This window comes from Marmota monax, unplaced genomic scaffold (assembly GCF_021218885.2).
Source record: "Marmota monax isolate L192 unplaced genomic scaffold, Marmota_monax_Labrador192_F-V1.1 WCK01_AAM20220418_F8-fsc00276, whole genome shotgun sequence".
NCBI classification, from domain to species: Eukaryota; Metazoa; Chordata; class Mammalia; order Rodentia; family Sciuridae; genus Marmota; species Marmota monax.
In genome coordinates this window covers 2211933-2227140 of record NW_026695204.1, presented here as the reverse complement: position 1 = coordinate 2227140, position 15208 = coordinate 2211933, and positions in this window count along the sequence as shown.

Sequence of the window (15208 nt, the reverse complement as noted above, 5' to 3'; positions counted from 1 at the left end):
AATAGTTACACATGGCAGTAGAATGCATGTTGACACATCATACGTAAATGGAGTATAACTTCTCATTCTTCTGGTTGTACGATACATAGAATTACAGTGGTCACGTAATCATGACCTATATAGGCATATAAGGTCATAATGTCCAATTCATTCTATTATTCCCATACCCCCTCCCTTTACTCTCCTCTGTCTAATCCAAAGTAACTTTATTCTTCCCTAGCACCCACCCACCTCCCTTATTGTGAATAAACATCCCTATATCAGAGAAAACATTGGCCTTTGGTTCTTTGGGATTGCTTTATTTTGCTTAGCATGATATTCTCTAGCTTTATCCATTTACTAGCAAATACCATAATTTCATTCTTCTTGAAGGCTGAGTAATATCCCATTGTTTATATATACCACATTTTCTTTATCCATTTATTTGTTGAAGGGTAACTAGGTAGGTTCCATAATTTAGCTATTGTGAATTGAGCTGCTATAAACATTGATGTGACTGCGTCTCTGTAGTATTCTGATTTTCTTCACAATATTTACTCTATCAGCAAACTGCTCTACTGCTTTATACATTACTTTAAAGGATACTTTTTATTAAAAAATAAATTTTTATTTAACCTAAACCTAAGCAGCAGTTATGATCCCAAACTTAGGTCTAATGTGATGTGATGTGTGTGTGTGTGTGTGTGTGTGTGTGTGCATGGGTACAGGCTGAGTATCCTTTATCTGAAATGCTTGGAATTTGGATTTTTTTTCAGATTTTGGAATATTTGCATACACATAATGAGATCTCATGGAGAGTGGTCCTAAGTCTAAACATGATATTAACTTCTGTTTCATATACACCCGATATGCATAACCCAAAGACAATTTTATATAATATTTCTAGTGTATCTGTGTTCTGACTGAAACTGTTTACATGAGGTCAGGTGTGGAATTTTCCACATATGGCATCATGTTAGTGCTCAAGCAAGTTCAGATTTTGGATCATTTCAGATTTCAGATTTTTAGATTAGGGATGCTTAACTTGTATGTGTGTTTGTACAAAGTCATGGATCATATAACATTTCATTCAACAACAGGCCAAATATGATAGTATCCCCATAGGAATATAATACAGCTGAAAAGTTCCTGTCTCCTCTAAATGCTGAAGTTGTCAAAATGTCATAATGTAAAATAATACTATGTGTTTATGGTGAGGCTCATGTAAATACCTATTTAACTATGTTCAGATACATTGATATTTACCATTGTTTTACGTTGTCTATAATGTTTATTATAGTAGCAGGCTTTACAGGTTTGAAGCCTAGAAGCAGTAAGCCATGCTGTAAAGCCTACCTGTGTGGTAGATCGTGCTTAGGTTTGTGTAAGTAGTACACTCTGTGAAGTTTGAGTAAGAACAAAATCACCTAATAATGCATTTCTCAGAATGTGTCCCCCTTGTTATGTGACCCATGACTACACACAAGTTGTAGTTTTACCAACACATATTATGATAAAATGAAACTATCACAACAGAAAGCACATTCTTTTAGCTGTAACTTTGTAAAATCATCCTGTATATGCAAAGAATATTATTTCATTTGGAAAACTCCAGTCTGTGTGATAATGTCTTTTGTTATATGTTTCTAAAAGATACTACCTTGAAACTTATACTCTTTGTCTTCTAGTCTTTGTGTGTGTGTGTGTGTGTGTGTGTGTGTGTGTGTGTAAAATCAGGGTAATGATTTTTTAAATTGGTGTATTATAATTATTCATAGTAGTGGGAACCTGCCAAGCACTGCTAGTAAACACCATTTGGTGGCTTGTGGATATTTCTTATTGTATCAAGTTAGTCACTGAAATGGTTTCTTCATGATTAATAAATTCTATGAATTGGTTTCCCATCTCCTCCTAACAGCAGGAACACAGGTTTTGGAGTTGAACCCAGTTTGAATCCTGTCATTAACCCCTACTATCTTTATGACCTACAGTTACCCAAACTCCCAACCTCTATTTCCTCACCTGCAAATCAGAAAACAATAATGAAGTGCTTAGAACAGAGGCTAGTATAAAACTATCTTAAATTAATGCTATCTATTAGAATCCAGTTAGAAGTAGTCTCCAGGAATTCATTAGAAATAGTGGGGGGTGGGGGTGGGGGGTGAAATGGGTGGGGAGTTTTTCTTTCATAAAAATAAGGGCAACACAGAATCAAATATATGTGGATATGTTTGAAGTGAACATGAGGTAATACCTCATGCTTCCCTGGATTTGTATCTGGTATATATATATTTAAACAGGGAACTATATTTTTATAGATGTTAGCTAGTTTTATGCATGGAATTTACCTGGAATACCATGTATTCTCATGCTTCTGAACCTGACTTATAATGTATGCTGAAATTTGCATCCATTTGCCCCCTCTAGACTTTGACAATAGACAGGCCAAAAGCATCAAAGAGCCTAAATCTCTGCTTTTCACTCTGTCTCTAAGTCCTGTACACCAGACCATAGATCCTGAAGAGATTGGCTTTCAAGTGGCTCCAGCTCTAAAATGAACCCTCTAAACTTTCCAGACTTGTGTTTCGTTAGCATAAAATTTGAAACAAACAGGTTTGTATCATGTGTTCGGTCTTTTTTTCTTTGTGCCTTCGTATTTGTGCTTTTCACCAACATTTTTATTATTAGTAGTATAAACTCCCAGTGAAGGTACACACTGAACTTGGTTCTCAGTGTCTCCTTGATCTTTAGAAATTATTAATCAAATCAAGGCACTTCCCTGCATAAAAAATTTTATAGGCTTTTCGTGACATTGGGCAAAAGTACATTCTCTCCATGGCCTTGAAAGTCTTGCTAACCATTTTGGACTTGGTCTCCTTGGAGGGCACTGTCCTGATTCTCTCTTCTCTACCCAAACAGGCCTTTTTGTGTTTTTACAAGCTCTACCCCTCAGGATATTCACATATGCTGGTCCTGGTCTGTGGTGCTTTTATGTCCAAGTGACTTCTTTCTACTTAAGCACTACATTCCTCTCATGCCTTCACCAATCAGATATTTTGGAAAATATATCTGATCTCGTTCTGTTCTCCACAATCTCCACCCTCATTTTCTATGTCTTAGCAACTACTTTGTTTCCTTAGTAATACTTGTAGTTTAGTCTCTTAATTGTAGTCTTCTCTGCTTAATTATGAGGTTTCTGATGTCAGGGGCCTCACGCCTGTGATGTTACTAGCGCTTACCAGAATATGTGCATGGCACGCCGTAGTCATTCAACTACTACTTATTGAACAGATCCATGAACTTGGGAGGGAAACAGTGATAAATGTGCACCATATTTGACATCCTTGGTGTAGGGAAACAGAAAGACAAAAGAAAAGAGAATGGTTGAATCTAGATGTAGAGGCCTTAACAGTATTCTGTAGTAGGTCATGATCTGTGGAGTGTTTGTGAGTTGGCAACTAATGACATTTGTCTTATGATTTAAAAAGATTGATCTGACAAAGATATCAAAGATCTCATTGTAGCAGAAACAGAGCCTCAGGGAGACCAAAAAGTGTTAGGTGGAGAGGAGTGGTACTTTGGGAAGTGCCTTGGAGAAGGAGGATTAAAACCTGGAGTCTGCTATAGCAGAGAGAGAGGAGAAGACAAGCATTTTCCTTTAGGGTTCTCATTCATTCAAAATGTGTGTTTTGAGAAGGTCATTAGAGAAAACAGAATAAAACAAGATTTTCCATCTCAGCTTTCCATCCTGAGGGGGTTCTGTTCAAAGACACATCTGGATGTAGGAGATCATTTCCATGCTTTTGTTTTATGAAGGGTCTTCTGGTTATGTCTGGGATAAGAAAGTTAAAAAAAAATTGTTTTATTAGTGTGTTTTCAGATCCTTTAATATTTGCCAGCACAGAGACCCAGTAATTGACATGTCTATATTTCTGGAATCTTCTTTTAATGGAGCATTGTGGAGGAGGAGGGCCAAACTTTATTTCTTTGGAAAAGACATCAGTGTTGGAGGAACATAGGATTTTGAGTTAAAACTCATAGGCTTGAATTTTAGCTCAGCCTTGGACAGAGTGGATGAAATTGGCCCAGTTATTTAACCACTGCTTTCTGATCCAATAAGTGAAAATAAATTAGATCTTAACTTACAGTAAATACTGTTAATTTTTAAGCTGTTTTACAAATATTACAGTTACCAAGATTCACAGAACCTCTGCATCTTCAGAACAGAACCTTGCTGTTGTGCTTATGTAAATTTGTTGAATTGCTCATGAATGAACCTTGGGAGCCTGTGAACAATTCTAAGAGAAGATCATTGACCACTTGATGTCATTCAGCACACAGTAAACATTATCTCTTAGTGAAGGTGCCAGCAGATCAGCATGCCCCCAGAGAAGTCCACACAGCAGCGAGGAGAAAAGCACTCCCAGGGGATCCTCATATCATGGGGTGCCTTCCAATATGTGAGACCACTATTGAACCTAAGTAATGTATTAGTATGAATTTTAAGAATACAAAGCATTTCCAATATTTAAATATTTAAATTGGAAAAAAATAATTAAAAAATGCTTAAGTTTTACTTAGAGGAGAAAATTTTTCCCTCAATATAATTTTCTTGGTTATTAAAATATCTATTATTGACCTAGCAAAAGAATACATATATCTATATTTATTCCCATGTTTCTTACAACAGATGTTTAACTTTAATAATATCTGTAATCCGTTCCTGGGAAGGAAGTTGCTTTAGAACACCAAGAAAGTGTACGAATAGTCTTTAAATTAACTGAGTGCAAAAGTAATTGAGAGTCTAAAATTGAGTGATCTGTGTGTAGGATTATTGATGATATTTGAAGCAAATTTATAGAAGTACATACAATTGAAATTGCAGGTTTATTTGGGTAAAATAAAAATATCTATCAGTAAGTCTTTTGAAATGCTCACAATGAAAGGCACTATAGACATAAAATATTTCCATTACAGTTATAACCATTAACAGCTACCCTAGTACACTAATGGTTTCCTTGAAGTTGCTTTATTGGTATTAACTCTTTGGTTTTGATTGTAATTGGGGACATTATAAACTGCTGATTTGTTTTAACTCTGTGAACAAAAAGAAAACCAAATAAGAATTTCAAAACAAAACACTTCTTAAGAGAAGTAAATTTTCCATGCCTCAAAGTTACTTTCATATTTATTTCTAAATATACCCTTTCATATAAATTGACATACTAGAATGGAAGTTTCATCATATCGGAGTAAAACAGAAATGTACTAGATCTCATAAGGCAAGATAACTCTGTATTTGTGGGTAATGACCATGAGTTCAAACTACATTAAATTTGAATTTCAGCAGATTGTACCACAAGAAATGACATTATCTTGTCTAAAGTCAGGAAACCCAGTAATTCTGAAATTGGTTCTTTGGAATAGGTTTACATGGTTACTTAATGTGATTTGATGCTTATCTAGCTGGTGTTCTGAAGACCAAACTTGCTTTTTCTGAAAAGAGAAAACAGACTTCAAATAATCACATGGTTGTTTTTTATTTTATTTTTTTTAACTGCACCTTACATTTTGCTGGATTTCCTATCTTTTGGTGGACACAGACATTTTGAATGATGACATGTTCAGATAAAATGATAGTTTCTCTGAAAGAATGATTATACCTCCTAGGGAAAAATTCAACTTGGAAAAAGAAAAAGGAATAGTCAGCTGCCGCAGTCTGGCTGGGCACAATCAGGAGCCACTTGTCAAAAGAAACTAACTTTATTTTTAGAACCACACACGACAAACAAAATAGTCTCTCAGGAAAAACCCTCAGAGCCTCAACTGCCACCACCGGCTTTTTCCAAGCCTCTCTCTCCCCCACAAGCTTCTCCCCACCTCCCACAATCCTCCTGCTCTTGAGGCCGATTGGCTGGGTCACGTGGGCGGAGCCAAAAAAGTCCCCCAATGAGCAGCTCCGTGGTCTGAAAGGGCAGGGAAACAGTCCAATGAGCATCACCGCAGAGGAGCCAATCAGCTAGATGTTGCTGGGGCCGAGGAGCCAATCAGCTAGATGTTGCTGGGGCCGCTGTGAGCCAATCATCAGCCAGCAGCTGGAAGTTTGCTGGCAGCTGGAAGTTTGCTGGGGCCCCTTTGGCTGTGGCTCTCAACATCTCCCCCTCTCTGTTTAAACAACAAGCATGTGGCTTAGGGACCGTGCCTGTTAGGCAGTCCAATTCAACATATGGTCCTTACCCGTCATCGGATGAACTGACCTCTAGGCGTCAGCCTCCTGTCTTAGGTTGGTACCACTGCAATTGGATCATACCCGTCACTGACTACCGGTCCAGCATACAGCCATACTTGTGGATAGGCCTTTGCACCTGTGGGGGGGTGAGGTTCTTTGCCTCACCTCTGTTGGCCCCCAAATTTTAGACCATCACTAGTAGAGGAGGATGCAAAATGCCATGACATTAAGCCAATTGAGGGCCCCTTTGAAAAATTGTACCACTGGTGACATCATCAGCAAAAATACTCCAGCACTACCACAATTCGCTGTACCAACAGATAGTTCACAATGCATACAGGTGAGCTCACAATGTGTCCAGGCAAGTTCTGCAAGCAGTTCAGTGATGGCTATTGTAGAAGCTGTAGATTGGTTTTATCTTTGACTTCACCAGCACTGGGATGAAGATAGGAATTCTGGCAATAATGGCTAAAGAAAAAATTATGTAACATTCCAGAAGGCACTAAAAGAAAACAATTTTCTTAACAATTTACATTGTCTTCACCGGCACTGGGATGAAGATAGGAATTCTGGCAATAATGGCTAAAGAAAAAATTATGTAACATTACAGAAGGCACTAAAAGAAAACAATTTTCTTAACAATTTACATTATCTTTAAGAGAATTATTAAATATAATGAAAAGGAAAGGTGAAAGTAAACAAACAGATCTGTTAACCTTCTTTTTTGTTTACATATTAAAACAATCCTCAACAGTTGTTTACCCAATTTAAATTAAACCATATAAATCACGTGAAAAAAAATATTTGGATCCATTTTATCATGAGCGCTCATCTTATATGATATATGGACATACGTACATTCAAACATATAACACAAAACACAAGTGTGCACACATAATATAATACATACAACACATAACATTATAGTAAAGGCCTTATAACTTTTTACAGGTGAAATCTCCATTGCAATGCTTAAAAACTCTATAGTCAAAAAATAGAACTGATCAGCAAAACATTAACCTAGGTCTGTATGAGCTCAAAAAACAAAATAGAACTTCATGATATGGCAAAGGGCAATAATAAAATAGATATTGAAAAAAGCATCCTGGTTCTGTTGCAGATGTAAGAATAGCCAAACTGGAGTTTTGGATATCAGTTGTTATGGATTTGAGCCAAATCATCTTCTTTTTGGTCTGTAGAAATCGCTTTAGTTAATCTTTCTGGAATCCAAATCGGCTGCTGTTCTCCCTGTGGAAACACATAAACAGACCCCCGACTCCAGACAATTACTGGGTCAGGACCTTTCCATTGTCCTGTTAGAATATCCTTCCAAAGTACCTTGGGCTTATGTACATTTTTTGGACACATATGCCTTTCCGCAGCACTAAGTCCTGATGAATCCAAATTTAAAAAGTTTAGAGTAAAAAGGGTTATTTTAAGTTTATCTTTGGGGAATATATACCCCTTCCCAATTCCTTCTTTTTGCTTTAATAAGTACATTTTAATAGTTTGATGAGCTCTTTCAACTATGCCTTGTCCCTGTGGATTGTATGGGATTCCTGTTATATGAGTAATGCCAAATGTTGAGCAAAATTGTTTAAAAGAGGTAGAAGTATAACCAGGGGCATTATCTGTTTTTAACTGTTTTGGAACACCCACAGTGGCAAAATTTTGTAAGCAATGAGCTATAACATCTTTAGTTTTTTCTCCGGCATGAAGGGAGCCCATCAAAAATCCAGAAGAAGTATCAACTGTAACATGCAAATATTTTAATTTTCCAAATTCTGGCAAGTGTGTGACGTCCATCTGCCAAATATGGTTAGGTATCAATCCTCTAGGATTGACTCCAAGATTAACTTGTGGTAAAAAGGTCACACAATTTTGACATTGTTTTATTATTTGTCTAGCTTGTTCCTTAGTTATTTTAAAACGCTTTTGTAAAGTATTAGCATTGACATGGAACTTTTTATGAAAATTTATAGCTTCTTCTAGTGTAGAGAAAATATGTATGTCATGTGTAGTTTTATCTGCTAAATCATTGCCCAAACTAAGGGCTCCAGGCAATCCTGTATGTGCCCTGATATGTCCTATAAAGAATGGATCTTTTCTGTCCCAGATTAGACTTTGTATAGTGGAAAGCAAAGAGAAAACAGTAGAAGAAGGGGAAATCCTACCAGCATCTTCAAGAGATACTATAGCATTAACTACATACTGACTATCAGAAAATAAATTAAATACAGAATCTTTAAACATCACAAAAGCTTGTAAAACTGCATTAAGCTCTACCTTTTGAGCTGATTGTTTGGGTACTAAAAATGTAAAAGTTTGATCAGGGGTAACTACTGCTGCTGTACCATTATTTGACCCATCAGTGAATATATTTGGAGCATTCATGATAGGTGTTTTTCTTGTCATTTTTGGAAAAATTACAGGATGCAATGACCAAAAAGACAATAAAGGATTAGATGGTAAGTGGTTATCAAATGAAACATTAGATTTGCACATGATTATTGCCCAAGTATTTAACTCATTAGCTAACTCATCAATTTGATTCATAGTATATGGAGTAATAATTTTATTGGGAGAAATTCCAAACACTCCCTTGGCTGCTTTTATTCCTTTGAGTATTAATTGTCCTACAGCCTCAGGATACCTAGTAAGAATAGTGTTAGGAGAATAAGATAAATGTATCCATAATAATGGACCTTCTTGCCAAAATACTCCTGTAGGAATATTTTTTGTTGGTAGTACAATAAATAATAAAGGCAAACTTATATCAATTCTATCCAAATGCATATTTTCCATATATGTTTCAATGATTTTTAATGCCTTTCTTGCTTCAGGCGTTAACATTCGGGGTGAATTTGGATCTGATGGACCTTTTAGGATATCAAATAAAGGTCCCAACTCTCCTGTTGGTATACCTAAATAAGGCCTTATCCAATTTATGTCTCCTAATAACTTTTGAAAGTCATTAAGTGATTTGAGTTGATCTACTCGTATTTGAATTTTTGGTGGACGGACCATGGTTGAGGATAATAGAACTCCTAAATAATTAATTGGAAAATTTAATTGTACTTTATCTATTGCTATCTCTAGATTATAATTTTTTAATAAGTTTGTAAGTGTGGCATAACATTCTAGCAATGTGTTTTTATCTTTGTGTGCTAATAATACATCATCCATATAGTGAAATATTTGTAGTTCAGGATTTTGATTTCTAAGTGGCTGGATTACTTTGTTAACATAAATTTGACACATAGTTGGGCTGTTAGCCATCCCTTGAGGGAGTACTTTCCATTCATATCTCTGATCAGGACCTTCATGATTCAGTGCAGGGATAGTAAATGCAAAACGTGGACTATCCTCAGGATGAATTGGAATTGAAAAAAAACAATCTTTAATATCTATAACTAAAACATACCAGGTTTTTGGCAAAGCAGACAACTGAGGAATCCCTGATTGAGCAGGTCCCATAATAACCATCTCATTATTAATGGCTCTTAAATCTTGCAATAATCTCCATTTACCAGATTTCTTTTTGATGACAAAAATGGGAGTATTATGGGGAGATACAGAAGGTTGTATATGTCCTTCTGCTAATTGTTGTTTGACCAGGTCATGGGCTGCTTGTATCTTTTCTTTAGTCAGGGGCCACTGAGGAACCCATACTGGTCTTTCTGATTTCCAAGTAATTTTTATTGTCTCAGTGGCCCTTTCTGAAAATCCAACCCATGTCTGTCTGTTCCTTGATCTATTTGTATTGGTGCTGCTATACCTTGTTCTTGTTTTTCTAATCTTTTTCCTTTCCTAAAACCTTGTCTAGTCATAATAGTGGGTGCATTTTGGTTGATGTTATTTGTTAATGTCAAACCTAATTGATCTAGGACATCTCGTCCCCATAAATTTACGGGAAGATGATCCAATACATATGGCTGTATAGTTCCTTCACATCCTTCAGGATCCTTCCAATCTAATACCATTGCACTTCTATGGGGATTAGTCGCCACTCCTAGGCCTCGAAGCGTTTGAGTGGCTTGTTGTAATGGCCAATGTTTTGGCCATTCTTGACGAGAGATGATGCTAAGGTCTGCACCTGTATCCAGTAGCCCATTAAATTCATGTCCTTGAATATTTAGTTTTAGCATGGGGCGAGAATCTAAATTTAAAGAAAGCATAGCCCAATCTACACCTGTGGAGCCTAATCCCTTGGAACCTCTTTCTACAGTACGACTGGAAAATTTATCATGTAGGCTGGGTATTATTAGTAACTGTGCTATTCTATCTCCTGGTGAAATTACTGATATACCCTTTGGAGAACTGGCTATAATTTTTATTTCACCTTCATAATCGGGATCAATTACCCCAGGACTTATCATAAGTCCTTTTAGAGTAGAAGAGCTGCGTCCCAATAATAAGCCTACTGTTCCTTTGGGAAGAGGTCCTTTCACCCCTGTGGGAATGATTTGAACTCCCATCTCTGGAGTTAGTACTGCTCTGGCGGAGGCGCAGATGTCCAACCCTGCGCTCCCTCTGGTTTGTCTGATGAGGGATCTGATGGACAATGTGTCCTGGGCACTACCCTGATGGGGTTGCTGGGTTCCTCCAGTGCTCCGTATATTTGTGGTTTTGGGCCCCGGAGCATTGGGCCCCCCTGTCCGTTTTTTGGCAATGGAGCCCGATGCCTTTCTCCACGATATTGTGGATAAACACCTGGTCCTTGTTCGTTTTTTGATAGTGGAGTACCCTCTATGGTGGTTTGAGAACGGCATTCATTAGCCCAATGTCTCCCTCTACGGCATCGTGGGCAAATACCTGGTATTCTACTCCTTTGATACCTAGTTTTGTTAAACCCTCCTCCAATGGGGCAATTCCTTTTAAAATGTCCTGTTTGTTCACAATTGTAGCATGTTCTTGGCCTGGCATCTAAAGCCTGTTTTACTGCAGCTGCCACAATTTGCCCTTGTTCATTAATGTCTCTGGCATCTAAAGCCTGTTTTACTGCAGCTGCCACGACTTGCTCTTGTTCATTAATGTCTCTACATAATTTAATATATGTGTTTAAATCTTCATGTTTCCATGGTCTAATGATATCTCTGCACCAACGATTCGCTTGCTCATAAGCCAGGTGTTTTAGTAATGGCATTGCTTGTTCTGTATTCCCAAAAACTCTGGTAGCTGTTTGAATAAGCCTATCTACAAATTCAGCATAAGGTTCATTAGCTCCTTGTATTACCTTAGATAATTGACCTTGTAAACCTCCATGTCCTTGTACAGTCTTCCATGCCTTAATTGCATCTGCAGCAATTTGTGCGTATACGCCAGGATCATATGCAATTTGTTGCTGCTGATCCTCATAAGGTCCCTTTCCTAACAACATATCTAGATTTCTCTGAGGATAACCAGCTGCTGCATTTCGCCTAGCCGTCTCCTTGCAAAATTCCTCATTGGCAACCTTCCATAACAGGTATTGTCCTCCATTTAGCACAGCTTTACACATATTAGCCCAATCTGCTGGCGTCATGTTCAAGTTGTTAATGGATTCGACCAAGCTTACAGTGAAGGGTGCTTGAGGACCATAGGTTGTTACAGCCTCTTTTAGCTGCTTCACTGTTTTGAAATTTAAAACTTGGTAAAATCGCTGCCCTCCTGCCTCAAATACAGGGCATGTTAATATTTGAGATCTTGTCTCAGGATCCCAACTATCAACTGCGGGGGTTGGGGGCCTCCCAGCATATGGAGGTGGCGCTGTTGGTTGGACACTTTCGCCCTCTGGTGATAGAAAGGTGTTAGTAGCAGTCTCCTGTAGAGGTGGTGCTGTTGGTTGGACACTTACACCCTCTGGTGATAGAAAGGTGTTAGTAGCAGTCTCCTGTTGTACCTTTCCCCCTGATGGCTTTTTCTGTTTTACACTTTCTTTCTCTGTCTGACTAACTTGAGAGACCTTCTCTTTTACTTGAATCATTATGTCTTCTCCTTCCTCTACCATTGTCTGAACTGAAGGCTTTGGACTAAGCAAACAAGATATGAACTTCCAGCTGCCAGCAGTCAGCAATATGGAGTGAAGAACATGTCTTCTAAAGGGATATATCTGTCAGTTAAATAAATAAATAAAAAGGAAAGGAAGAAAAAGAAATTCCATTATTTATAAACTGATTTTTTAAAAATTAGATTAGGAGAAGCAATAGTGTGTAACCGTAGCAAGCTATCAAGATTGTGAAGAGAGAAATGCTTGTCACCATACTTCACATAGAGCATTAATATCCTGGATATACAAAAACCCAAAAAACCTCAACACCAAAAAACCAAATAACCCAATCAATAAATTCTCAAAGGAGCTAAACTTCTCAAAAGAAGTAATAATGTTAACAAATACATGAAAAGAATGTTCAACATCTCTAATCTCTAGCAATTAGATAAATACAAATTAAAAAACTAAACTGAGATTTCATCTCACTCCAGCCAGAATGGCAATTATCAATAATACAAGTAACAATAAATGTTGGCAAGGATGTGGGGGAAAGGGTACATTCCTATGTTGGTGGTGGGAATGCAAATTGGTGCAACTACTCTGGCAAACAGTATGAGATTCCTAAAAAAACTAGGAATGGAACCACCAATTGACCTAGTCATTCCAATCATCAGTATATATCCAAAGGAATTAACACAATTGTCACACAATAGTGACACAGTCACATCAATGTGTATAGTAGCACAACTCACAATAGCTAAGCTATGGAGCCAGTCTAGGTACTCTTCAACTGATAAGTATAAAGAAATTCTGGTGTATGCACACAGTAGAGTATTACTCAGCCATAAAAAGAATGACTTTATGACATTTGTCAGTAAATGGACAGATCTGGAGATTATCATGCTAAGTGAAATAAGCCAATCCCCCCAAACCAAAGGTCAAATTTTTTCTCTGATATGTGAAAGCTAACCTGCAATGAGTTGGCGGCAGCAGAGAATAAAAGTTCAGTGGATTAGACAAAAGGGAATAAGGGAAGGGAGGAAGATGGGAAAAAGAAAGACAGTACAATGAGTGAATCTGACATAACTTTCTCATGTATCTATATAAATACACCACAGTGAATCTCAATATTGTGTACATTGAGAAGAAATTGATTTTAAAAAAACTATGGGTAAATGTCAGAAAGGTCAACAAAGGGACGAGAACAGGGGGATGGGAGAGGGAATGGGAAGGAGGGATCCTGGATTCTGAATCAGAATAAGATATTCCATGCTTGTATAGTCATGCTAAAATGAACTTTACTGTCATGTATAACTAAAACAACAACAAAAACAATAAGGAGCTTATTTGCAAATAATAATAATAGTAATAATAATAATAATAGTAATAATAATAACCAAAAGAAACATTATCAGCCATCTTCCTTTTTCTTTTTTTTTTTTCCTGAGCTTCCTTGTTTATAGGTGGTGGGAGGATAAAGTCTTGGCAACTAGAACTCAGTAGGAGAAAAACTCTCAGATAGTAGAGCATATTAATAAAACTAAAATTGCTGATTAAACAATATTTTAGGAAAACTATACTTATGATTCAAAAATTGTTTTATAAAGACTTAAAAATAAAGCAAAAGTTTTTCTTACCTTGGAAAATAAATTCAGTCTAGTCAAGCATTTCTTTGATAATAGAAGTGTCTAAAAGTATCTCAACATAATTTAAACTTAATGTTCAAGATCGGATCAAAAACAGCAATATTTTTCAAATAGGAAAAGTCTGATATATTCTTCAGGGTTGTAAGTTCTATCACAATTTATCTGCTTATTTTTAAAATTTTATTGAATTATAAAAATGTGTATGCTTCATATATCAAGTACTCTGAAGATATAGGGTCTTTCTTTGTGTTAGTATTGCATCAATGCTGGGAGATCACACTTGGTACATGTTGTCTCATTTTATCCTGATCTCCATGGTGTCCTACCTTGTCTCTGCCACCTCTAGCTCATAGATTAGGAGCTCAAGAATCTGTTAACTGCTAAAACTTAGGCCAGAATTGAAATTATTTATACATTTTCAAAAGTTTAAATTTCTGAAAACATGAACTGCAATTGAAAACAAGTTAAATAAGGTACTGACTGCACCACATGCTAGAGCCGTTGCTTAATTAAAGGGACATTCATGTGTGAAACTTTAGTGGTGCAATCAAGACATGACTGACCTCTTCTTGAGAATTTGAGATTTGATGGGAAATCAGACCCTGAACCAATCCTTTCAAGGCAATCTGGTAAGTGACTAAGAGAGACATGAATCTCTTTGCTTTTGTTTCTGATATTTTCTTTTCTTGAAGTAGGGTGGACTGGCGCCCTCATGCTCACCCTTTTACATTGATCAAAAACTTCACAAGTAAATTCCAGTGTGTGCTCTTAGGAAATATTTTCTGCAACCCGACTTAATTCCTCATTTGCAGCTATTTGCCTGCTGCACTGTTCCCACAGCACTTTGCTTGTCTTCCATCAGAGTGCTTCTTTTCAAAGTCCCATTTTCAATATGATTTGTGGTGTATCTGCTTACCATCCTCCTAGGATTGAGAGTTTCCTGAGGGAGGACCCTGTTGTAGATGTTCTTATGATCACTACAGACCAAAACATTGCTTTGCTGGAATACAGCAGGGAAGGCCTTTGATACCCATTTTTGTTTGTTTCTTTGTTTGGCTGTTTGTTTTTGAAATAAATATATATATATATTTTTTTTTCTAGTTTTAAAGTCATTTATAAACCAAACTCTAATAGAAAAAAAAATGCTTAAAAGGGAAAAAGGGTAGAAGGTACTTTCATGACTTTTATTTTATCTTGTTTTTATTCCATTTTTTAAAATTTCCTTTTGTTTTGTCACTAAATTGAAAAATCAGAGGAAATAGGGTATGGACCCTGTAGATCCTTATGTAATCTATAAGACCTTTCTCATAGACCAATAATCCAGGAAATTTTAGCAATTACAGAGAAATGATAGAAAATTGAATACTGTAAATAAGGGTCTTA